This window comes from Ictalurus furcatus, chromosome 22 (assembly GCF_023375685.1).
Source record: "Ictalurus furcatus strain D&B chromosome 22, Billie_1.0, whole genome shotgun sequence".
NCBI classification, from domain to species: Eukaryota; Metazoa; Chordata; class Actinopteri; order Siluriformes; family Ictaluridae; genus Ictalurus; species Ictalurus furcatus.
Window position 1 is genome coordinate 10,725,755 of NC_071276.1, and position 27,132 is coordinate 10,752,886.

Sequence of the window (27,132 nt, forward strand, 5' to 3'; positions counted from 1 at the left end):
TCAAGAGAAGTCTAATGAACCCTGAAATTATTTGTCATGAATGTCATTAATCAAAACAACTAATTTATAGGAGGGGCCATAAACTGTTCATTTACATGAACCTCCTACTGATTAAAGATTAAAACCTAATTAAAACCTGTTTTACATCTAATCTTTTACAAGAAATGCGACAAATGACTGACATGTTAATTGTGATATTAACGTAATTGGCAAAGGCAATCTTTTGTGTGTTTTGTCTCCCTTATCCATACACCAAGTCAAGGGAAATGTGATTGGCTGAAACCCCAACAGAGCCAGCCAAAAACATTCTGCTGTTTACTTTGGTACATATTCTCACAGTAGAATGGCCATTTTCCCTGCGACCTAAAATGTTTTCCTTTACTTCCTTTTTTTTGCAGCAGCAGCAGTGAGGGCCAAAGGGTCATTCTTCGAGGTAATGTTTTCATCATGTGCTCAGAGGAATGGCATTTTCCCATGTAAGTGCTCAAAAGCTGAAAAGGGCACAGCCGAGCTGCACAAAGTGCCACCTTAGCAATTTTGCCAAGGAAAGTCCCGACATTATATTCCTCAAAACAATAACATAAATAATATACACCTCTGTTAACAGACCAACATAAAGAAGGCCATAGTTTTTCAAATGCAACAATTTAATAATCAAAACAATTCACACAACAATTTGTATCAAGTCTGGGTTAGGGGATTAGCATGTGGCCCTTTTCTTGCATCTTAATTTGTATGAAATGCCATGATGCCAGGTTGAAGGTGCTATGCTTTTCTTTAGATTTAGTATTAATATTATTAAGCATTAAGGATCGTAGTATTTAGAAGCTCCTGCTGTGGTTTGAATATAATGAGCCTTATATTTAGGTCCCTAATAAAATGTCAAAGGAGAAAAAAAGAGTTTTAGGCAATATTTTGGTGTAGGACCTTTTTAAGATTTACATAGTGTCATTTAGATAAGTAGTAAATAAGGAATAAAATATGTTTATATTGTGCTGTTATAGGGAAAATGATCAAGGATGGGGAAGGCCCTTACCATCCTGAAGTTGATTCATTTTCTTACACCGGTCTTACAAGTCTTTAATCCTCTTATACAGCAGCAATTTGCAACAATTACAACTGTTTATTTACTAATGAACAACACATCATGGTTTTCAACTCTTTATAGTTATGCATTTAATGTTGTGGAACATCCACGAGACCTTAGTTCCTCTTGCTGATTAAGTAATAGCAGCTATAAACATTCAGGCAGTCCCACCCCAGCCTCTCGTTTTGCTCTCTTGACGTTAAGAAGACAAAAAAATAAATGCTCCTGTTCTAGAGAAACCGGAAAAAGCAAAGTTGTCTGTCCTGAAGACTCTCCCATGGTGGAAAACCTACTGACCATTACAAAGTTACTGTTAGTTACACTGGAAACTCCTAACATGAATATTAAACAAGGCAGGGGACACCCTGGGGTGCCAACCCATCACAGGGCACAATCGCACACCCGTTCAGACACCCCTTTCGCACACTAACATTTAGATATCCATTGGTCTCTTATAGTCACTCATTAGAAAATTGATTAAATACATACATATATACGTAGAAATAAATGAGCATTTTTTTCTCTTTAAAAATGTTTATTAAAAAAAAAGATCTCAAGCAAGCTCACAGAGCATATGAGAAATATCTGACTTATAATAAAAGTTTTGATTTGGTATCACTGCTTACACACTATCATTGACCTTTATTCTTTTCATACCTGAAATGTCAAGAGGGAATTTTCAGAGCGAGCCCTTATTGTCCGTGATTTTAGAAAGGAAGAAAAATCACATGGCTTCAAGATATTCTACCTCAACATGGTGAATCACTCTTTTTTTTTTTTTTTTTTTTTTTTTTTAGGACAGCTACATTATGTGCTAATCTTGTTCAAAAGATTAGCCTGATGCATTTTCCCTGCTTTGTGCACATGCAATGTTACTTAGCCACTTTAGCCTGTCAGAGCACATTTCTGTGTGTAACAATCAGACCCCGGGTAATCCACCACTACGGGCACAAAAACTTACAAAAAGGGCCAGGACATAAAGTACATCATCCTTTTACTACTGGAAAAGGGCCTACTTACCTCTAAAGGTTAGCAAATGCAATGTCAAATTGATTTAATTGCGACTCTTGCTGTCATCCCTCAGACTCTAACAGATATAAAATGTGTTACACTCTCACTTCTTAGTGCACTCTCTACATCCTCTCTTGTGAAGCTTACTCCTTTTGTACAGGCTGTTTATTTTACTTCAATTCAATTTAACTTGTTTATCTTCTGTGTGTGTGTGTGTGTGTGTGTGTGTGTGTGTGTGTGTGTGTGTGCATTTGGATGACGTCAGACATTTTAAGGCCTTTCGTTAAAGGATTTTGCAATTCTAATCTTCGATGGAACCTGCATTGGAGGTTTTTCTGTGCCTAAATTAAACTTCGGAATGATATTTGCATTACAGACTTTTTTCTAAAATGTTCCCTGTTTCAGTTTACAGCTCTATCCTGCTTCACACTCCCAATGCCTCCTCATTTGCTATAATTAAGGCTAATACACAGGCGTCTAATAGCTTTAATTCACAAAGAAACTTGTTGCAAAGACCTTATTGATGTTGGCTGAGGTGTTTTGATCTGCGTATCAGGATTATGTCCTGACACAAGCGCTTCCTGGGAATGGAAGTGTATTCATCCACCCACTCAAGCCTCATGCCACCCACCACAATGTCTGACTCACCTAGCTTCACAGCTTCCATGTCTGATGCCACATTGCTGCTGGATGAGAAAGTGTGTGTTTTGTGTGCACGTGTAGGCAGCGCAACCTTAAGGCTCCTTTCATGCGAACAATATGATGGGAAAAGAACCAGAACTTGCACTCCTCTTGGGGTATTAAAGAGCCAAAATGAAGAGATTATTAAGTCTTCTGCTCTCAGGAATGCTGGCTCTGTTGCCTTCTTGTTAACAAACTAGACAAATGCTTTTAGACAAATGCTATTAGGCGCAAAACAGTGAGAAGTGGGAAGCATGCAAGTGAGGGGTGGACCTGACAGCTGAGCTGACAAACACTGCTTGACTCAAGCATTTTGTGCTTTTTTTTATTAGGATTTCAGTGAATTCAGAAGCATTTATAGCCTGACACTCCATGGTCTATAAACATATCACTCATTGAAAGTGACATTTGTGAGGTATTATTTTTGTCAAACTTTATGGATTAAATGTTGGTGTATCAAAAAAACCACTGCACAGATGACCTTCCCAGTGAAATAGGGACGTCCGTGCACATGCCCATTTTGGTCTGCTACATAATGTTCTGTAGAAAATATCAGAAAGGATTGTAGTTTAATGAATGCTATGGATATGCTATAATACTAAAAGGACATTTAACAACATACTGTATACACTTGGCATTGTGTTGGCCTTATGTATTGTAAATGTTCCCAGCAAGATGGGACATTCTGAGGACATCAGAAAGAACATCCTTTGTACCAGTTACTAAACCATATTGAGGAGATTCAGAACATGTTATTTGGTCGGCAGCATGGTGGTAGCATTGTCACCTCACAGCTTCTGGTCCCTGGTTCAATTCTTAGCTCTGTCTGTAGGGAGTTCAGCATGTTCTCCATATGTCTGCGTGGGTTTCCTTTGGGTTCTCCTGGTTTCCTCCCACTTCCACGGTTCCAAAAATGGACTGGCATCACAGCCAGGATATATTCCTACCTCATGCCCAGTGATCCCAGGACAGGCTCTGGATCTACCATGATCGTGACCAGTATAAAGTGCTTCCAGAAGCCTAATGAATGAAATGGACTGCTTGTGTGAAATTTTTGTTTGAAAGAGAGGCATATTGTGTGTATCCTCACAGAAGCAGCCAGTCATCACACATCATAATATAACAAGCTCACCATGTTCACAGCCAGGTCTTACCACCTCCTTGTTATATAATACAACTGCTAAATGACTTCCTGCTGTCATTTGATCTCCAACATGCAGGGTTCAGGGCGGTAATGTCACTCGCTGCCTCTGATGGAGCTTACTCAATTACCTTAGCCTGTCTCGAACCTGTGGCACTCAGACCGGATGTGTAGCTCATTCTCCTCACCTCTCATTATGCACACGTCGCTCGCAGCTGGGGATTCGGTTCCAGCTCTCTCAGCTGTGACTAACTCACACTGGGTGGCATTGGGGCTCCTCTCTGCTGACCATCTTTAATGACACAACTCCGATGAGTCTCATGCCTCACCACATTTGTTTGGAGAGATCGTGCACCTAGGAGTCAGAGCTGTGAATGACTAAAGTGGACAGATGCTGTATGTTTATTTTTGTAGAGAAAAAGAGGCAGAAGAGCAGATACCAGCTGTAATTCAGCTGATAAGTATGCTTAGGTTGTCTTTGAAAGGATATGTCAAAAAAGCCAACAATTTCCATGGGGTGTGCTTATTTTTTCACATAACCATTAAATACATATACAATATACAGATATCAGAAGTACTGTCCATCCTGGATTATAGTGAAATGCCCAAGAACCCAATTATAAAGAATTTAAAGCCTAAATTCTCAACATTCATGCATGCTACAACACTCAGCTGTATGTGCGTAATGCTTCGAGCTAAAGCAGACAATAAGCATGGTGCAAAACGATCATGACGTTGAAGTTAATGAGATTAATGTTGGGACCACTTCCTCTCAACCGTCTCAGCTTCAGCCTTAGTCCACGGAGATGCGAGTGCTCAGACAACCCTCGACCCTCTTTTCATTTAAGCCAGCAACCCATTTCTCTGGATTACAGCCCCTTTGAGAGCACAGCAGCTGAGAGAGAGAGACACAGATAGAGAGTGAGAAAGAGAGAGAATGAGAGAAGGATGGCTCTTTAGCCAGCATTCACAGTCCAGTACTGTTTATTTTATCAGCAGTACCATGGTGCAGTGAGAGCAAGGCCGAATCACGACTAGTGGCCTCAGCACTTCCTTTGCAGAGCTGAGGTGATGAATGCACTGAGCCAATCTAGGACACTGCAATGGAAGCGTCATAAATTTTGCACCCGTGTTAGAGCGTGCTTGGGCTTGTGTGTATGTGAGTGTATGTGTATGAATGTGAAAGTATGACTGAGTTTATATGTATTGTATGTATTGTATGCTCTGTCTTTTTAATTGTTTTTTTCCGCCTTTTCTAGGATGTGCATATCAATCCACTAATAAATCTCCAAATACTTTATATATTTGACAGAAAATAGTCATAAATGACTGTGTGTGTATGTGTGTGTGTCTAGGGGGTTAAGGATTACAGCTGTTTCATGGTTGTGGGAAGTGGCTCTGCACTACTTCCCATTAGCCATTCCCATGAACCCGAGCTTTGCAGAAGGGCACACTGGGAGGCCACGGCAGAGACTTTCTGCATATCAGCGCTGCGCCACATTGTGACAAATAGCCAACTATTTATCAAGTTCCACTGGATTTGAGAGATGCCAGGAGCCCACTGTGCAGAATCTGATCAGAATCAGAAACTGTGAGAAATTCACATACTCTACAACCTCATACTGTAGTACACTACTTTATCTGAACCATATAAGGAAAACCACAGCAACAAACATATCAGGTCAACTGTAACTTTATGATACTGTAGCAGCCAGCAGAACAGTTGTAAAGACAGGAATAACTCTCAAAATGTGTTATTTCCAGGCCAGCCTACTGAACTGAACTGATAGTATAAATTGAGAGTGTAGAGTCGTTCACAGTTTTAAAACTAAGAATGTAATCCAAATGCTCAGGAATATTTCGAATTTTTAGGAATATTTAGGTTGTAATATTGCAAAATAATAACTTTCCTGCAATGTTCCGAAAATATGATGTAATTGTACATTGCTTTACAATGGTTTTAGAATGTTACTCATACAGTGTTCATATTTAAAGATATGTGTTCAGGTGCCCACAACTAAAAATGGATCATCAGTGTTGTAGGAATGTTATATAAAAAGTTCAGAACATCCAGGCATCAGAAGTTCAGAAATGTTTCCGAAACCGCTCTACTAATCTAAAATCTTTAGAACAGTTTAAATGAATTTTAAACAAATCATTAAAATGAATAAATGGAACCGTTCCATGTTAGGAAGCACAACTGGAATGGAATAAAAATAAAAGTAGACTCATTATTGTGCAACAGCTGAGCGTTTACTAATTTAGTGTGCAGGATTTTCTTTCATACATTGAGACACAAACACACATTTCTGTGTGTGTATGTGTGTGTGTGTGTGTGTATATATATATATATATATATATATATATATATATATATATATATATATATATATATATATATATATATATATAATCACATACACAAACAATTTTTTAAATTTATTTATTTATTTATTTATTTGTATATTTTTAATACAGCAAATAGAACTGAAATACATAAGCATTTATCTAGCTTTAAATGTGTACTATAGTTTCTTTTTCACAAGCCGAAGGGAGTGAAACGTAATGGACATGGTCTTAAATCTTACTCTGTTGGGAAGTCATTATGCTGCGTAGGAGTGGATCTCGCTGAGATTTTTGTGGGACCGTGGATGAGTTCCTCGTCAGAGATCCCCAAGGATATGAGAATAGTAAACATGAATGGTCATCCACTTATTAACCTCCTGACCACCATCTTTCCTCAGCTCCCGTTAGCTAATGGAGCTGGCCAAGAACTGGAAATCCCCCAACTAAAAGAGCCCAATGGCTAAATAGAGCTAAATTAAGCCAGTACTTTTCAGGTCAAGTCAAAATTCCTATTTTCCTGCATATAGGGACCTGCTGCTGAAAATAATCACAGTTTCATAAAGAAGGCCATTTTTTTTACATTGTGTTATTTGTAAATGTGACCTGATTTAGTTGTTTCTTAAAGGAGTCATGTCATGATTTTAAAACGTTTTTAAACATTAATTATTTTCTTTATTGGGTGTAATAAAATAGGTTAACATGCATAATGTTCAAAAAACGCATTATTTGTCAAATAATGTACAGTATTGCAGTGCCTCTACTCCCTTGAAACGCTTTGATTTCTCCAAAGCCCCTCCTTCCGAAAAGCCCAGAGTGCTCTGCTTGGCCAGTTGACCCAATGCATTGTGATTGGCCAAAAGCCTCATGGGGCGGTCACACTAGGCTTTAAGCATGCATGTTTTTGTCAGATGCCACTGTGATTATGGGTGGGAACAGGATATGGCATCCTCCATCAAAACTTTCACTGCTTTTATTCGCTGACAATATTTAAAGCAATTAAAAAATCATTTTAGCTTTCCACCTGTTAAATATACCATCTGTTCCTGTTTTCAACGACACTGCAAAGCAGGCAGACTCTCTTTTTAAGTTGTTTTTATAATCTTTCAAAGCTGTGTTGTAAAGTACAGTATAGCTTGAAGCTCCATTTTCTGTAAAGTTTAGACATAATAGACAGTTACAGTATGCATGTGACCAACAAGCTCTTTATCCAATCATGATTGTTGATGAGATTCCCTCAGTGAAATGAACTAAAATGTAAATTTGTTTATTGCAGAAGGCGTGGTCATGGCTTGTATTGGAAAAGGATTTGGGCAGTGCAGTGGTGGTGGGTAGCATCGCCGCCTAACAGCTTCTTGTCTTGGGTTCGATTCTGAGTTTGGGTGACAGTCTGTGTGGAATTTCTGTACATGTTCTCCCCGTGCCTGCATGGGTTTCTTGCTGGATTCTCTGGTTTCATTTCACCTCTAAAAACATGTCAGTAGGTGGATTGGCTAAGCTAATGCCTGTGTGTGTGTGTGTGTGTGTTGCCATGCGATGGACTGACTCCCAGTGTTCTGCCTAGTGTTTCCATGATAGGTGCTGGATGTACCGTGACCCTGATCATGATAAAGAACTTACTGCAAGTGCGTGAGAGTGCCAGTTTTAAAAAAAAAAGTTATTTATTTGTTTATTTATTTTTAATGCAAGTAACACTGTGTAAGAACACATATTTAGGCCTGTTTTCTAAGCTCAGGCTGAGTAGAAATGTAATGTATTTTAATTATACTTGGCCTCATCTATCAATCTGTGTGTAAATGTTTGCGTAAGCCAAATTGAACCAAAAATGGCTGCTGGAGTGGGGCACAGTGGCTTGGTGGCTAGCACATTTGCATCACACCTCCAGGGTTGGAGATTTGAATCCCACCTCTGCCCTGTGTCCGCAGAGTTTGCATGTTCTCCCCGTGCTTTGGGGGTTTCCTCTGGGTACTCTGGTTTCCTCCCCCAGTCCAAAGACATGTGTTGTAGGCTGATTGGCATTTCCGAATTGTCCATTGTGTATGCGATTGTGCCCTGCGATGGGTTGGAACCCCATCCAGGGTGTCCCTTGCCATGTGCCCCAAGTACCCTGGGAACCCTGTATAGGATAAGGCCTATGGAAAATGGATGGATGGATGGATGTCTGCTGGATTTACAAACGTTTTGGAGACACTGGAATGTTTTGGAAAAGTTTTCATACTTTCGTGAGTGTGTTGATGAAAGTGTTTCAGTGACTCTCAGCCAGAAATCCCTCATGCCCTCCCGATGCCATGTTGGAACAGCAGAAAGGCATGTTTCATAAGGAAGTGGATGTTCTGCACCACACTATGGAGACACAGCACTAGCAAATTGCAGCTTGCAACTTCTCAGATCGGTCACTTATCAGTCACTTAGTGCTGACTCTAATAAAGTGCTGCATGACATTAAAAGAAGATCAGTGGCAAATGGAATCAAGTTATACGTTGAGCCATTGCAGTGTGTCCTCCATTTATACAGCTGCATTTCTTCTTAATTGAATGCCTGGTGTTGTTTGTTTCAAATTTTGTATATTTTCATATTTTTTCTTTAGTTGATGCTGTCCATAAGAAATAACTGGTATTCACAATTTTTGTGTGCATAATTAAAATAACTACATAAGCTATTTAAACTTGACAGCATAATTTGTGTATAAAAGTGCAATAATTCATTGCAATTATAGGATTTGAAGCTGATCAATCAGGGTTTACATTAATTATTCTTCTTAGGCATTAATATACATGCACTCAGGAGCCTGAGAAGGAACTTATGTAAACACTCCTATGAATGATTTATGAATAAATTTACAGATCTGTTCATATCTATTGTTTGTATTATTGTTCAGTTTCAGAAATGATGGGTAAATTACACAAATGAGAATAAACTCTTCTATGCAAACTTATTCATCTGTTAACTACTTGCAGTAGCTAGCAAGCAACTGCATACTCTAGATCTTGTACTTTTGTAGATTTGTATTCAGCATGTAGTGTAGTTAGAATAAAATGTCACATCTCTTCTGAATCCCTGTTTCTGGATTTTCTTTCACCGTCATGAAGGATATATGTGCTGGAGGATGAGTTGCAGGTCTTGAATAGTAGCTGAAGATCAAACTGACTGAAGAAATCCCACCAAAACATGTGTGCAGGTGTCAGAAACATGTGTGGACATAGAGAAACATACAGGACTGCCTCTTTGGTGAAGTATTCTGTCAGTAAAATGACAAACGTTGGCACGTTAAAGCACGGTGGTAAAAGGAGATCTAAAGCCCAGGTGAATTGGCAGGTCCACTGAGAAGCTAAAATAGATGTCCATTCACGCTGAGCGAAAGCCCAGGGCGACTGTTCATGTCAATGCCAAACTGGCTAGGCCGCCAACAGGGTGGCGTGACTCAGAGGGAAATGAATTGTGGGTACAGAGTGTTCTTCTTGCCGTACAAGACAACACCAGTGTTAAGGGAGTCAGCTAGCCTCTGGGCATGTGTCCTAACCAGACAAACATGGGCTCTGAGCCTCTAAATGGACATTTTGTGGAAGTTCTTTTGGAAGCCTTAGCCAGACCGCTTTGATTCATGTTCGAATGTTGAAATGAAGACTGTTTGATAGTTCCACAGCAGAGGAGTGTGGAAGGACTGACAGAATCTATTCTGACAAGAAAAACATTTACTGAATTTAATGAGCATCGTAAAAATAAATATAATGTGGTAAAAATGTAAATGTACCTGCGCAGATGTAAAGTAATGCCATATGTAGGTGTTGTATTAAAAATGGTCATAAACCGTTTTTTTTCCATTCTATCAGGAAGAGAAATAACATTAAATAAGCAATATGAACTGTTATTTTTCATTTTATTTAAACCACATTAAAAATATTCGTTCTTTCATGGGACTCCATGCCAGAATGGTCATATATTGCTTAGTGCTTTTAAGAGTATATGGATCAGACTTTTCGTGTGATGCACATTTGGAGTGAAATGAGGTCCCTTTACTGTTGAGTGGCTGGAAGACCAACTCAAGAGGCTCTATTTTTTCCAACGTGTTGTAGCTGGGACATCAAACTCACTGTGCCAAAATGGACAATACATCCACTGCCATTAAGGGTAAATAGGGTACATGACTAACACTAAATGGATGAGATTAGGTTTGGCTCTGAGTGGCATTAGTGGGCTCCTACTCAAAACAAATATACACAATGTGCACCTATTATTCCCAAACACTTCTGTATTTAATGATTTATGTACGTAGCAGGCCGTTACAGATCAGACCTACACGTTTAATACATCGCTTAACAAATATGAGATAAGATGATGTATACCAGATTTGGAAATAGTGACAATTACAAATGGGTTAATTTGGCTGCAGATGTAAACTGGATTCACATAAGTGGATTGAGTTGACTGAGATATTTGTTCCTGTGTTAATAGGAAATGACAAATATATCAAGACTCAAAACCATGATCAAGTCAGGTGATCAAGGGCAATGGTACAAGAGGACACGAAATAAATTAATAATAATAATAATAATAATAATAATAATAATAATTTGTTTAATGTGGAAATGGGATACCAAATCAAGATCATTTAATTAATAATAATGAATAACAATAAATGAGTGATAATCCTAGATTAAGTATGTGTAGTTGACTCTCCATTTTAGAACATTTGAAATATATGTGCAACATAGAATGCATGTCAAAGTACTCTTATACAAAAGAGCTCTATCCATAGTGGAGACTTGTGCTTGGAGAACTTCAACATCAAATCAATTGTGTGGCATGTTTTCTTTAGTGGAGATACTGTATAACACAAATAACCAAAATGTTTGCACGATTTTCTTAAATTCGCCATCCCGAAATAGTAAATTAGGAGGGCTTAAAAAGTAAACTGCGTACATTTCATACATAAAATTCTTAGAAATGGATGATATAATCTTGTTTATACTGAGCTTGCTTCTGAGCAAGTTTGAGGTTATGAATCTGCAACAAATCAGACAAGTCAACTTTAAGTAACTGAGAAATGACAACATTTCAATAATCCAAACCTGTTAAGAGATTTCAGTCAAGTTTTTTTTTTTCACCGCCCCATATATTTATTTTAGCATTTTTCTTTAAATGACCTCAGATTAAAATCTTCTAAAATGTGTAAATATAACCAAGGAATAGGTGTACAGTAAGTGAATCAAGACATTTTTAGAAATGTTTAAACTTTATTTTCTTGCAACAGATCTAATCTAATCTAATCTAATTGGAAAAACCCCCCAAAATCTTTATCACTCCAATTAAGCACTGGCAGCACACCATGTATGTATGTTATACAGTTAATCCTCACACTGGCTCAGACTTTTATATACTCTATAGGTATAATAGTTTTACCCTCTAAAAGCACCTGTCTTTATTAAAGTACTCATTTAGAGTCTCATTAGGATCTGAGAGCAAGTAGTAAATAAGTATTTAGATTTCCTTATTTAATTGTTCTTTGGTATTATGTTGTGTGGTCTCTGGCAATAACAATGCTTAAACTGTAATAAAACATAAGAAAACGCCAGGTGTTCAAAAACTTTTGACTGGCAGTGTAATTACAAATCTGTTTACAACATTTGGCTATATAACCACATGGATTTTTTTTTCTCCCTATATACAGCATGCATAATATCATTCAATACTGCTTGAGCATTGATCCAGCGCGTTGTTTAACACCCAGCAACCTCATGCTGAATGTGTGGATGCATACGCTGCATGAAAGGAAGCACACCTTTCTAATAAGACATTCTGCTCATTGTTTTTTTCTCACATTCATCAATGCACCTTGAGGTCTTCCTCTCCTGAATTACCTGTGTGCAGGGATAATAAAAAGTGACACCTGGTCTTTGATTATCACCAATTCTCTCACCTACAGAGCTTCAACACCCTTGATGTGATGCCACCTTACTGATTATAATTCGCTTAATGTCCTTGATGATAAATGTGACAGAAGGACCAGGCACTTCATTAATGCAGGTTGTACAGGCTTTTAAGCAGCAATAGATATGTTTAAGTCATGTGTTCTAATTGATTATTAGTTGGAATGTGCATTGATAATATAAGGAAGCATGGGTAGAAATGTAAAAGTGGACTAGCTTTACATTTACAATTATTCATTAAAGAGATGCTTTTATCCAAAGTGACTTACAAATGAGGAAATACAAGCAAAGCAATATATCAAGTAGAGAACAATACAAGTAGTGCTACCGTGCAAGATTTATAATTGAGTTCTAGAAAAGCAAAGTGTGCAGAGTAGAGGTGTAAGTGCCAGAGTAATTCATGTATTTTTATTTATTTATTTATTTATTTCAGATAATGTGGGGTTGGCGTTTTATGGGTTAGTTACGTGCTCATGGAAGAAGTGGGTCTTTAGCAGTTTTTTGAAGATGGTGACAGATTTTGTGCTCCAGATTGAGATTGGAAGATCATTCCACCATTTAGTTTGAAGGTTCTGGAAAGGGACCTTGAGCCACGCTCGGTAGGTACTACTAAGCGTCGGTCATTAATTGATCGGCGATTGCGTGAGGGAATGTAAGCCTTCAGGAGAGAGTTGAGGTAGGGGGGTGCTGTTCCAGACAAGGTCTTGTACGTGAGCATCAAGGCCTTGAATTTTTTATGGGCAGCTACAGGAACCCAGCGGAGGGAGATGAAGAGGGGTGTGACATGGGTTCTTTTGCATTAAACAAATAACTATAATAGGAACTTTCTGCATTACGAAAAGCATTAATTCAAAATAGGATTCTAACTTTAAATTGAATGAATTTAAAATGTTTCCAATTCTGTTTTAAAAAAAAATACTTTGACAGTTGACATACTTTTATAATTTTAAAGAACTAAACAGCAATTCAGGATTCAGACTTAACACTAAATTATCCACATATTTCTGGATCTTTCCAGAAAGTTAATTCTAGAGACCACAGATGGTGCAATGACAAAAAAAGAAAAGAAAAATGAAAGCATGAAACAGCTGACTTCAATGAAATAAAAGTAAAGTTTGGTAGCAGCTTGATGCTTCCCTCCCAAGCCCACTCTTATGGGGTGCAAATGAACAGTGTTCACTAGGGAGATGAAATACCTACTGATCAGCACTGTGTCACTGCTGGGGCTATGTCAAGATGTCACAACTCCTGCGACTGGAGGAAGCTTCAGACCTCTCACTGGCATAATTGTGCGCCTGCTAGCGCTTTTGACACCATTACTGAATGTCAATTAAACGTGTTACTGTAGTCAAGGTGCAGCTGAGGAGCATCTGATGTGTTTCTTTCTACAGACACCTCCTCGACATAGGTTTGTGAAGTATGATCCAAATGGAGCAGGCTGCAAAGGAAACCAAAAATCAAACAATGATGATTACAACCTGATCTCATCAAAATTTTTTTTGAATTTGAACTAGTAAGGACAGTGTGGTTGGATTTTGTTTGATTTCATATGAAGTCAAGTTGTAAGAAGTATCGACAACTGTCTCTAACTCTAACCCTATGCTTAGTAACTTTTAGAATCAACTGAGTTGTGCAATTTAATATGTTCCAGTCTGCTTAATCAATAAAATCACACTCTCTATATACAGTTGTTCGCATATTAGATTATTTTGTATACTAGCCGATCAGAATTAAGTAAGGTATAATTGACGACAGGCCACTGGATTATTAGGAAATAATGCACACCCCGATGTGGTAATACCGAGGTGGACACGAAGCGGAGTGGCCATTACACCTTGAGTGGGCATTATTTTCTAATAATTGTCACGTATTGAGGTTGAGCCAGAAGCAAGTGCAGATAATGACATTTATTGAAACAAACGTACTATGAAACAAAGACACTAAGACAACTTGGAATAACACCGTGGCATGACACAAAACACCGAGACACGAACGACAAGAGTATAGGACAACGAAAGACAAGCAAACAGTGCAGACAAGGACTATATACACACACACACACACACACACACACACACACACACACACACACAAGAGTGCTCATTAACAAAACGTGAGTCAGGTGCAGGTGGTCATGTGACAGCTAGTGCAGTGGCTGATGGGAAGTGGAGTCCAGAGTTTCTTGATACATGACAGAACCCTCCCCCAAGGGTGCTATTCCCGGAGCGCCCAAAATTATACGTCCTCCATCTGGTGGTCCTGGCCCCCTGGGCAAAATGTCCCCAGCAGAACCAGGAGGCCGAGCGGCTTCCACAACGGCACAGGGAGGCTGAGATACAAACTCAGCTGAACATGAAAGCGGGGCGACGTCCTCGGCAGAGCATGAAAGCGGGGTGACGTCCTCCACAGGACAGGAGAGGGGAGCGAGGTTCTCCATGAGACTCAAGGGGGGAGCGAGGTTCTCCGCGAGGCCAGGGAGAGGAGCGAGGTTCTCCGTGAGGCCAGGGAGAGGAGCGAGGTTCTCCGTGAGGCCCAAGGGAGGAACGATGCTCTCCGCGGAGCATGAGGGGGGAACGATGCTCTCCGTGGAGCATGAGGGGGGAACGACGACCTCAGCCGGGCAGGAAGGGGGAGCGACGACCTCAGCCGAGCAGGAAGGGGGAGCGACGACCTCAGCCGAGCAGGAAGGGGGAGCGACGACCTCAGCCGAGCAGGAAGGGGGAGCGACGTCCTAAGCTGAACAGGGGGGATTCTTGAGTCCGGTAGGAGATGGAGTGACGTCTCTCACGGAACATGGAGGCAGAGTGACGTCCTCCACTGAACATGAAGATTGAACGAGAGCCATAATAGGGGAGGGAGGGTGGGAGTTGGTCTCAGCCCCGACCACAGATTCCCCCTCCTGTCGGCGTGGCATGGCGTAGTCCTTTATGAACGCCGGGTGTGGCCTGGTGCATGGTCTGTCCGGCTGCGGCAGGCCTAGCATGCGGTTATTCTGAGCGAGTAGTTCATCTGTCCTTCTTCCCTACTCCAATAGTCCTCTATACCACTCCTCATATGCTACAAACCAGGCGTCCATCTTGGTTATCTGCTGCTTCTGATAAATGGTCTTTCGTTCTGTCACGTATCGAGGTTGAGCCAGAAGCAAGTGCAGATAATGACATTTATTGAAACAAACGTACTATGAAACAAAGACACTATGACACCATGGCATGACACCATGGCATGACACCATGGCATGAATGACAAGCGTCTAGGACAATGAAAGACAAACAAACAGTGCAGACAAGGACTATATATACACACACGAGTGCTCATTAACAAAACGTGAGTCAGGTGCAGGTGGTCATGTGACAGCTAGTGCAGTGCAGTGGCTGATGGGAAGTGGAGTCCAGAGTTTCTTGATACATGACAATAATTCAATGGACCGGAATCAATTATTCCACTTATACCCCAGTTACCACACCTCAAGACATTGTTCAGATGTTTTATTTCAAGACATTTGTCAGGTTTTTGTCCTTAAATCGCCCTTGTTATGCATCCCATTTCAGACCTCCACTGCTAATTCCAAAACGTCATTTTAGACCTAGTAATGGAGGCTTGAGCCAGAGAGAGAGAGAGAGAGAGAGAGAGAGAGAGAGAGAGAGAGAGAGTTTTGTTTTGTTTTTCGCTCCTTAGCATCTGTCTTAAGTCCATTAATTATTTGAACAGAAAACAATAAGCTTTATTCCAAATTTAGCTATTGTTGCTAGAACTTGTTGACTTTCATAGGTCATTTTGGAAATTACCAGTATATTTACCTATAATTTGAATGACAATAAAGCAGTATATTGTGATGACTGTTTATATTCTTTTACTGGTTATTACAATTTACAAGGTGATGCTGTACTTGATGTCTTAAAATTCTGATTCATAGATTTAGAGGTGTCTGCATGGGCCTGGCTCGTGGGCCGAATTGGTTTTCAGAACATTTCAGTTTCCTAAAATTTACCAACAGTTAAAAAGTGATTTGTTTTATCAACTGAGTCAAATTTGAGGTTCGTTTCATTTTAAATGCTGCTGTTCTACTACCGACATCCTTAGAGTAACTGCCTTATTGGATAACATTTTAGCCAAGAATAATTCTTGTCAGACATTGTGTTCAGAACACCATTTAGACACCATTTAGCAAGGCGCATCAGTCGCTAAATGACCTCAGGATGAATCTTGAACCAACAGGAGCTATTTTTCTACTGTTGACATTACTCTGAGTATTGATAATGGAAGAATTGACCACTTTAAGAAGAAGCTATAGTTTATATACTAACGCATTTATTACAGCTAAACATTGTAATTACTTTTGATTTTCCACTAACAAGTTGGCTAGCTAGCTTATATTACCTTATTTGAGCTTATTTTCACTCATCTCTTAACACAATCAGGCACACTTCCTCTAAAGGTGTCAGGAAACTACTATATTTTATTCAGTACTGATATTGTGGTTAAATAAGTACTTTTCCCACTATGAGCTGCTCCTTTTCCACAGCCTGTGTTTTTATAACAGCTTTGCTAGCATCTTTGGTCCCTGAGAACAGAATAAACAAACAGAAGAACAAAGGTTTGCAAGCTATAGCTTAAAAACAAACTATTTACAGAGAACATGATGAACCCAAACTGTATATAACACAACCAGATTACTGTTTAATGAACAACAGCTAGCTGGCTAATTTTCGGTGTGTTAGCTGCATAAGCTAGCTTCATAAGCCGTGAAGCTGTGTTATATTAGTGGTTGTGGGATGCCTACACTGAGAATACACACCTCTGATTTATAATTTGGCCAAAATAAGGCACCTCAGTGGGTCCATGAAAATGCTGCCTGCTTAGGAAATTGTCCTCTGTGTGGAACGCACTGTAAGCATTCATTTTTGCTAATGCGGATGAAATGAAAATGTACAGCTACTGAGTATTGCTGACTCAGAAGAGGCATTTCTTCATTAAATGTTTAGTTAACGTAGCACTGTATGAGTGTTTGGAACAGGACCTGATCGCAGAGAGTGTTTTTTGTTCTCTGAGTGTTCTTATTTCATCCTATCTGCATGAACACTAGCACTTAAGCTCCATTTATGCCTCTCTCTCTCTCTCTCGCTCTCTCTCTCTCTCTCTCTCTCACACACACACACACACATGCACTCCACCTATCACACATGCTGTATCTTCTCTTCACTGCCTCTCACATTTTTGCATCCTTCCTCTTGAGTGAGTTTGTCTGTATGCACTTCTGTGCATGTGCATGTGTGTGTGTGTGTTTCTCGTTTCCCCTCTTTCTCAAGCCTCTGTCAATTTGTGGGCATAAATATCACATGAGGCGTGCTATTCATTATTAAACTTGCAAAAGTATGGAGAAAAGGGATTTTTTTTTGTCAGTGGCAGAGTAGAAAAGAACTTGGTGTTATTACGTGTGATCTTTGGATTCAAGTGTTATTATATTGAAATGTCACTATGACACAAACATTTTTTTCCCATCATATTTAATTAATTACTAAGTGATGAGGATTTTTTTTCCCGCTGCATAATGCAAGTGCAGACTGTGCTCATCTCTCTTGATCTCACACACACACACACACACACACACACACACACACACACACCCTTGTCCTGAGTCTTTGCCTCACACAACACCTTGACCCAATAAACCATATTATGTGGGCTCCCTATGGCTGAGGTAAGGACTACAGAGGCAAAGTCATGGTTGTGTCTCCTGCTAATGGTGTTAACATTGTGTGGGCAATAAATAACAAGAATGAATAGGCACATAAAAAGAATTAATGAAACATGTACGGAAATGGAGCAGCGAGATGCATGGCTACACAGAGTGGCGACAAATGACTGGGGGTGTGCAGGGTAACGGAGCAGCCATTACTCTATATGGCGAGCAGCTCCAGCTAAAACACCTGTGTTTCTTTCTCAAATGCTCACCCTAATTAGCCCATCCAGACCCAAAGGATTCCCCACACCATACCTGGCTCGGATGTTGTTTGATGCTCTCCCTAGCTTTACCTCCCTCACCAAACACACATTTCTTCCCTTTTCCCATCTGACTTTCTATTCCCGGAACACAGGTCATGTGATCCAGGTAAGTGTTGAGTCAGATTCCCGGAATACCTGCTAATTCTTAGCTCCAGGTTAACCATGGCTCTCTCCTAACACCCCCTCAGCACACCAAACACACCTCCTGCTGACAACATTATTGACCCAAAAGCCACCTTAGAGATGTGTTCCCGGCGTTGGGTCGGTCCTGTGCAGGCCGCTCGGCGAGGGAGCCAATAGGAGAGGGAGGCAAAGGGAGAGAAAGGTCGATGTGATTGGGTTACTGCTCTCCTGTGGCTGGATTGATCTCTTCCTGTGGCCTCTGAGTGAGCGACTGTGGAATTGATGCTATGAAAATGGCCAAGAATAAAGATCACAGAGGGGGCTGTGGAAAAGACGTCAAGGAGGCCTCAAAGAAAAAGAAGTTGAGAAGGCACTATAGGAAAAAACAAAAAAACAACAACACAAGAGCCTATTCAATAGAGCCTGCTTTAATGGAAGTTGGTGTTTGCTGTGTAGGAGAATAAAACTGTATGAAGTCTTTGATCATACAAGCTGTTCAGATCAGGTACAGTAAACCACATAGTAGTGAATTTTCCAGTCATTAGTGGGAATGTGTTCAAAATGAATAGATCATTGCATATATCACATGTTCTATTCCTATGAAGTGGTATGAGTCATTTCCTGTAGCTACTATGTAGGTTTAATGTGTCTAATAAAAAGGAGTCATCTCTGATATATCATTAGAAGTGGCAAATGCATGGTACATGTCAGAGCACAACGCCTGTGAGAATCCAGTAGATCATGCAATATAGTTTTTGACAAGTAATGTAGCTTTTGACTGGTTGGGGCCTGATGCAAAATCTCAAAATTAAAAACGTACTCTTAATCTCCATTCTTAGCAGTTGGTCCAGGACTAATAGACACTTTAGAAAAACATGGGCTCCACAGAGATACTTGATCTCAGCTTTTTGCAGCTCTTTGCAAGTCAAGTCCTCTGACACCCACAACCTTTATTAAAAAAAAATCTTCATGGATTACAGTGAAATTAATATCTTCCTGTCTGTATCTCATTTCCTGCTCCAATAGAGAACTAGGCCTTCAAATGAAAACTATTTTAATGTCAGCAATACGGAAGGTTGCGCAAAATTATATGTGAAACTTTATGACATATTCATATTTATAAATCCATTCCGTCTCTCAGCCTTTTTTAATATAATTCAGTTCTTCATTAAAGTAAGACACAGATGAACTGTCAAGGCCAGCATAGCCTTTTGTGCTAGACTAACAATCCTGCAAGTAAAGAAAAATGAAAAACAAAAATATACAGTTTTATTTATATATATTTTCTTCTTCATTTATTCTCATCTGTGCTAGCCTGTATATTCTTGGTCACATCCAAGTTCCTGTTTTACTCCTACCTGCAGATATTTCCAAAAGAAATATGAATTGTCGTGAGTATACAGTATGTTATTATATAATATACTGCAGCACCATTAAATTTAATCTTTAATCTGATTGGTCAGAAAGTGTTGATTAATTATCTCTAGCAGCAGCTCTGAGAGCACTCCATGCAGTAATTCAATCAACAATTTTATATTAATGCTTTCATTCTTATACGTTATTGTATCTATAGTAACAGATGTGCGTGTAGGGACGTGCGTGGCAGATGTCTAATAATAAACAAACAAAAAGAACTATTTAACAAAGAAAAACATATAGTGAGTAATGTGGTGAAGGTTTCTGCACCATGACAGCATGTGTATTCAACATTTTTGGAAGGAGTCTCCAGTGTCAGGGCTTTGTAAGCTGTTTTTTTTTTTTTTGGTCATATACACTTAAAGAGAAAGAAAACAGAGAGGCTAGTGAGGGAATGACTGTTTATATCTGCTATAATGTAAGTGATAATACGAAATATTAGAGGTTCTATGAAATTAAATATAACTATAAATAACTATAAGTGTAACTTAGGAACATCAGGGTGGTCTGAAGTTGCTTCTCCACTTTGTGTCGGGCTGCATCACACCACCCCATCATTGATGATTTTTTTTTTTGTAGCATGCTGCATCATGTTTTATTCCATACTTAACAACAACACACATCCACACATATAAACACACACACAATCAATAGCTGTAGAGTACAAGCAAAGGTCGAAACACTCAGAACCATTGCCTGGAATTTCTGATGCATTTTAATGTCTTCAAACGTAATGCAAAAGGTTTTAATGATAGAGCTGGACAAAGCAATCTCTCTCATCTTCTCTCTTACTCACACAGATACAGTATACTGTATATACACACTAACACTTCAAATACAAGAACCCAATTAAAATGTAATACAAATCAAATAAGTATGCGAATTTACTTAGAATGATATACCAAATCCTTGGCTGTAAGTTTGCCCCAAAATAATTTGGCGGTAAAAAATGTATGTTTAAACTCATCTAGTATTGCCTACTCTGCAAACAAATAAAATAGAGTTATAACAGGATCACAGTCAGCAAGCTTAGTAAGGATTTTTCTTTCAAATCACATTTTGCTCCCACCCCACTCAGTCTTTCCCATCTCCCTCTGCAAGTACATCTCTTCATGTACAGCGACTTCTAGAGGATTTCCTGGCTCATTCAAAGTCATCCTTTTCCAAAGCCCTCGCTCTATCAGTCTGCGGTGGGAAGACTGATTTCTCGCTCTTCAGCTGCTGACAGAAGTAGGCTACACTACGGCGGGGCCTGGGCCCAATCACAGCCGATATGCATAGGAATATTGGTGGCAGGGGCGGGATAATGAAGTTCCCAGATTGCAGCCTGGAAGGATATCCTCCGGTGTGCGCCATGATTTATTTCCTCTGTCAAGAGCCAGGACAGCCAGGACTTGTCCTTCCCCATGGTCCCTAGCACCAGATAAGCACAAAGAGGAGAGGTACCAGGGCTGGGCATAAAACATGGAGCGCCCTACATTCTTACACACTGAGAAGAAATGGAGCTGCTTGCAGGAGGGTGTTATAGTACACAGTGACTGTGGGTTTTAAACAATCTAAAGCTCAAATATATTGATGGCCAATTGTGATATTTATTTAGGTGTTTTGGCTATAATGAATATGAGCTCTAGGCTCAAGCTTTCCTAAAAACCTCTCCTTCTAAAATGAGGGATTAAATCAGTTTGTGTTCACATTAGCAGAGTATATTTTCTGTCTGAGAAATGCATTGTTGTTGGCTTCTCTGGCTGTGTCAGGCTAGTCCTTCATGATCAAGTATGCAGTATGTGATCCATGTCTTTGTCTCCCATGCTGCAAGGGTCACATTGCATCTCTGTCAAGCTTGACCTTGGACAAAAAAAGTTAAATTAGTGCAATGAAGCTCGTAATGACCTCATCACACACCAAAGATGCCGGAGGTCGACTGTACATCAACTAAGTTGAGTGATGAAATTGGTGAAAGTCTAATTAGTGTATTAAGCCATGTGGTTTGGCGTAGGTACAGCTAATAAAGTTGGGAAAGTCTCTATTGTCTATTGTCTCTGTTGAATTCTTGAATCTAATTGGTCAGAAGGTGCTGATTAATTTTCTAAAACAGCAGCTCTCACAGAAGTTCTGGCTGCAATGTATAGTATGAATGCATTCTATACATTGATTTCTAAAACCTTACTATGTTCTAATATGTTCTAATTTCATGTGTAGTTATTGATTATGGAAGGAGTCTCCAGTGTTAGTTGTTTGTAATAGAGCTAAAGCTATTCTTTTCAGTTTTCTGATTTTCTGAAATTCAGCAGACTATGTGGTTTCTCAATAACATGACAAGCTGATTTTTTTTGTTATAATCATTTTAAGAGAGCCCAAGAAAGAGAGGCTAGTGTGTAAATGTCTGCTTATTATAATAGTTATAACATAAGTGATGACAGCAACTGACTTGTTTCCCAGATGTGTCACATGACAAATGTATGACATCATTCTTTAATAAATAAAAAAAAAATGTTAACGTTGGCAAATTGTTGTATAAGGGGAATAAAACACTTCAGAACAGTCTGTTACTTCCGTTGATGATTAACATATAACGGCATGCCTTGTTATGTTTTATCCCATACTTAAATCAATATAATGCAGAGCCATATTCACATGACCAGTCCTTTCCTTAAATCTAGAAGGGCTCATTTTAATTCCAAATTATTCATGTGATAACTATTATAGAAGAGTGTTTAAAAAAAAAAATGATGTGAGTAATTCCCCAAGAATGAGGGGCCAAAGCAAACCTGACAAGTGCAGCGTTAATGTACCATTCCACCTCTGCTGAACCATTCAGAGTCATTCAAAATACACTGTCACACACAATTAATACAGAATACTAAGTCTCCGCAAAGCTTGGCTCATTGCTTATTGAATCTAAAGCTTGAAGAGCTTGGACGCTGCAGTGTTTTTAACATGATTGTTTTCATAAGACAATTAGGGAATTCACATTGAAAGTATAACAGTATTCTCACTTCTTCGGATTGGCAATCTCCAACTTTCATTGGAATATGTAAACAAGCACTCTGGCAAGCTGCTAAAGGATAATCAGACAGCATTTGACTTTGTAGCCTCTGTCATTGTATAAAGGTTTTAATAAAAAAAACAAAAAAAAGAAATGTGGTTTTATAACAATGATGTGGCTTGGCAGTGCACAAAGGGATGGTCTAGTGCATGTGTCTTCAATTGCTGAATAAGCTGTTGCTAGACTAGCTGCTCATGTGCAGTCCTACGTGTGTGTGTGTGTTTTTTTTTTTTTCTTGTGTTGTATACAGTACAATGGTAGTCTTGCGGAGATCAATAATGAATAGATACTATACTGTAGGTGCCAACCTGGTACCTCACACAAAATGCATATAAATTATACTAAATGAGAGTTATTTCACTGAATTTATATGAACCAAGTCATACAACTGTTAAACCTTGTTTTAACCTTCGCTCTTTCTATCTTTTGGTACGAGTTGGCATGAGGGAACTATTATAAATTATTGTATACTGTATACATATAGGCTTAGTTTACGCACCTACATGAACACTCCCACACTGCTGATCTCAGATGATAACAGGTCCAGATCAGGCTCCTTGGTAGAAGCTGTGAGGGGGCGTGTGTGTCAACTTGACTCTACTAATGAATATCTCACACTCCTGAATCCCTCTGGCTTGCTCCTTCACTCCTCTCCTCTCCTTTCCTCTCCTCTCCTCTTCTCTCGTCTGCAGCCCTTGAGGCGCTACCCATCCCCTCTCAAAATCCTTAGCCAACACCATCATCAGCAACATGACCTCTTGGCTTCCAATGTAGCCTGCAGTGCCTGTGTCATTTCAGCTTCAGAAAGGAGTGAGCAGTAAAAAGCTTTATGTCAGGCACCGGTGAAGGGTAAATAGATTAATAGAACTTAATGAGAGGAATGGTGGCTGTTTGGTCAATAACAACTGTCTTCCTCGCTCCAAGCCATCATCTGAAGCATCCTTTTGCTTGCACCATCCATCCATCCATATTCTGTACCACTTATCCTACTGGGTCGCAGGGAACCTGGAGCCTATACCAGGGAGCATGGCAGGGTACACCCTGGACGAGATGCCAATCCATTGCAGGGCACACTCACATACACATTCACACACCCATTCATACACTACGGACACTTTGGACATGCCAATCAGCCTACCATGCATGTATTTGGACTAGGGGAGGTAACTGGAGTACCTGGAGGAAACCCCTGCAGCACAGGGAGAACATGCAAACTCCACACACAGGGTCATGGCGGGAATCGAACCCCTAACCCTGGAGTTGTGAGGCAAACGTGCTAATTAAGTACATTTACATGAGCATCTATTTACAAATAGCATGCTATGCCATTTATCGTACTTATTTTTCATATAGTTCTGTATTTATCAAGTCAGCTTCCTATCATGGTTGGCTTTGGTCACCACCAAGTTGTTTTTGATGGTACCTATGGTACTTGACATTTTAGGGACACATGAGGAGCTGGCGTGAGGAGCTGTGTTTCGGGCACTGGGCACCAGGCTCACAGCACACATCTGTCCCAGTTGGTCCATGTCCTTAGTGACCGCCAAGCCAGCAGCTGCTCAATTAGGTCACTGATGAGCAGATTCCGTATGAGGTTCAGAACAGTTCAACTGCTGAAACTAAATGCCAATACAGTGAGAAACTACTAGTGCTTTTGGGTGGCATTCTTCCCGGCTTATATTATAATTACATTACAATTCCAGTATGTAGTGCAATTATGTGGATAATTACCCATCTTTCACAGAGTACTTCAATAAGTACCAATTTTACAGTGATTATCTTTGATACCTGGGTGCATTGCTAATGATCAATGTTTAATTGTGTTACTGCCATTTGAGCACCAGCTAATTTCTTCTTTTTATCATATCATTGTCACACTGTTTTTACACTTAATTCTCATCTTTCTACTTTCTCTCTCCCTCTTAATATACAGCTCCTACTCTCCCTAATATTTTTCTATATTTCCATGTCTCTTTTTAGCGACAAAATGACATAGGTTATGATTTTGGAGAATATTGCAGATTGGTCGTTTCCTGAGTAATTGGAGGGGATCCATGTCCCACCCACATGCAGTACTCATCTCACCCCAATCTCCTGCTTTTCCCACATTAGGGCACCTGCACCACAAGGGAAGACAGGCAGGGATGTCATTATGATTCTCTGTGTATTTTGCCCAGAAGCCTGAGCAGACAGCCTGGCTGCCCAAGACTCCCCCACCCTGGTTGCTCTCCTCCTAAAGGACTGTCTACCAGCTGTCAAGGGAGAACCAGCAACTTAGGTTGGGGAGGTGTGGAGGGAGTATGGTGGTGGAGGGTGGTGGTCTGTCAAGCAAAGAGAGTCTGTATGTATCTGTGCATTTACCAGCCATGTTAGCATGAATGAGGGAGTAAATATGATGAGTGAGTGGGTGTTGGGACTCTGACAGTGAAAGATTGCATGGATTTGGTTAAAGTCTTCCCCAAAGTCTCTTTCGCAGGCATAGACTTGGTCGCCTTTGCTATGTCTCAATTGTGCTGGGTGGAGCCGCTGCAGGTCACAGCCCTGTCCACCAACGCCACTAAACCCATGGGCTGGGGTTTCCGTTGATGTGGCCCGGACACCCAAGGACAGCCGGCTAATTGCACCTTCTGTCTAAGCATGAGGCATTCCTGAGGTCTGGGCTTGTACCACTGCTCCACCCCTCTCTAACTCCATCCATCCACCCATACATCCCCACCCAGCCTTCCTCTGCAAAGCCTCCCCCTGCCAGCAACCCCCTTCTCTTAGATGGCCGCTAATTGGCACGTTCCCCTGCCAGTGTGGGTGCTGGGAATGTCAGCGTGCCACATGTCCCAGGCGCGGGGACAGGCAAGCAAAGAGCGTCTGCCTTTTGTTACTGGGAGAGCCTGTCTATGATGGGTAAGCGTGCATCTCTGCACAGGCTTGCCTTCCCCCAGCCAAAAGATGTGCAAGATCAGCCCAGCACTGTCGAGACCATGGAATGATAATTCATGTAGAGCTGCTGCTACCACATTTTCCATAAGGGAAAGCCATTTGAAGCCATTCATACATGTATGATAGAATACAACAATATGACCAAAGGAAAAGGAACCCACCCCTGCCCATTTTACCATCATAGCCCAACATGCAGTCTTCCATGTCTCCTGTGTTTATTTTCCATGAATCACATGTTCTCAGCTGGAACCTACGGCACTGCTCTACAGATATGTTGTATAATTTTCCTTGCATTTCTGAGAATTTAAATAATATTGCATTATTGCCGTATCACTCCATAACAATAGACTTACCTCACTCAAGTGTGGACAGTTATTTATGCAAAGGTGAAAAAAAAGCCTCCATGTTCTAATAACATTATATTGAGGAAGAATTAATTTAAGGCCAATGGTTTTGAATGGACACTCCAGCATTGGCTTGCCAGGCAGATAAATAACTGCCTTGTTGGAGTTTTTGCTCTGTTTTTATGGTGGTGAGTTTTATGTTTTTATGTGTTTTTATGGGCCTCTCACCCCTCTCTTTATTGACTGCTCCTGCCATCTGGAATGTTCCAGCTGTGAAGCTTTATGTTTAAGACCTTTTGTCAGTGCCTCTCAAGAGCTAATGTTCTCCAGACTAGTACCCACGGAACACACAAAAAACGTTGAATAAACGTTTGTAAAGCTGATGCAGAACAAACATTTTTACACACAGTGATGAGAATCGAAAGCAAAGCCAGACTATCTGGCTTGGCTTTATGGATAATCTTCTGATATTGATTCGACTCTGGAAAGCTACCATAAATGGATATGCATATTATGTGTATTGAGTGTATTTTTTTTTTTTTTATTATGAAAAAAGATTTTATGTGATTTAAGCTAATGTCAGATGATAATTAAATTGACTGCATCATCCATAATGCATTTTTTTTCTTTGCTTTGATTCATTATCCAGATTCATTTAAAAACTGCTCAGCAAAGCAAAAATAGGCAGTTCCATGGGTCTTCTTTTTTTATTTGAGGAACATGCTTTCATGGCCAAAGCAGCAGGCTTGTCAAAGCTGTGAGATAGCACAAAGCCTTCAGCATCTGCTGTTGCGTCTGATGGTACCCACAGTGCTTATTCACACTCTCACAGTGCTCTTACACATTCCTCATCTTACTAAACTCTCCTTTTCATTTTTATCTTAAGACCAAACACACTGAATTACTTAATATAGTAATCCATTTCCTTTTCATACACATTATGGGCATGCTTGACATTGATAGTAGGTTGTACTATAATAATATGCTGTAAAATACTCTATATATAATACATGGTATCCCTATCATATCGCTTGTTCTTACACTCAGGCTGAAGTTATTGGATAGTTTACACTAAA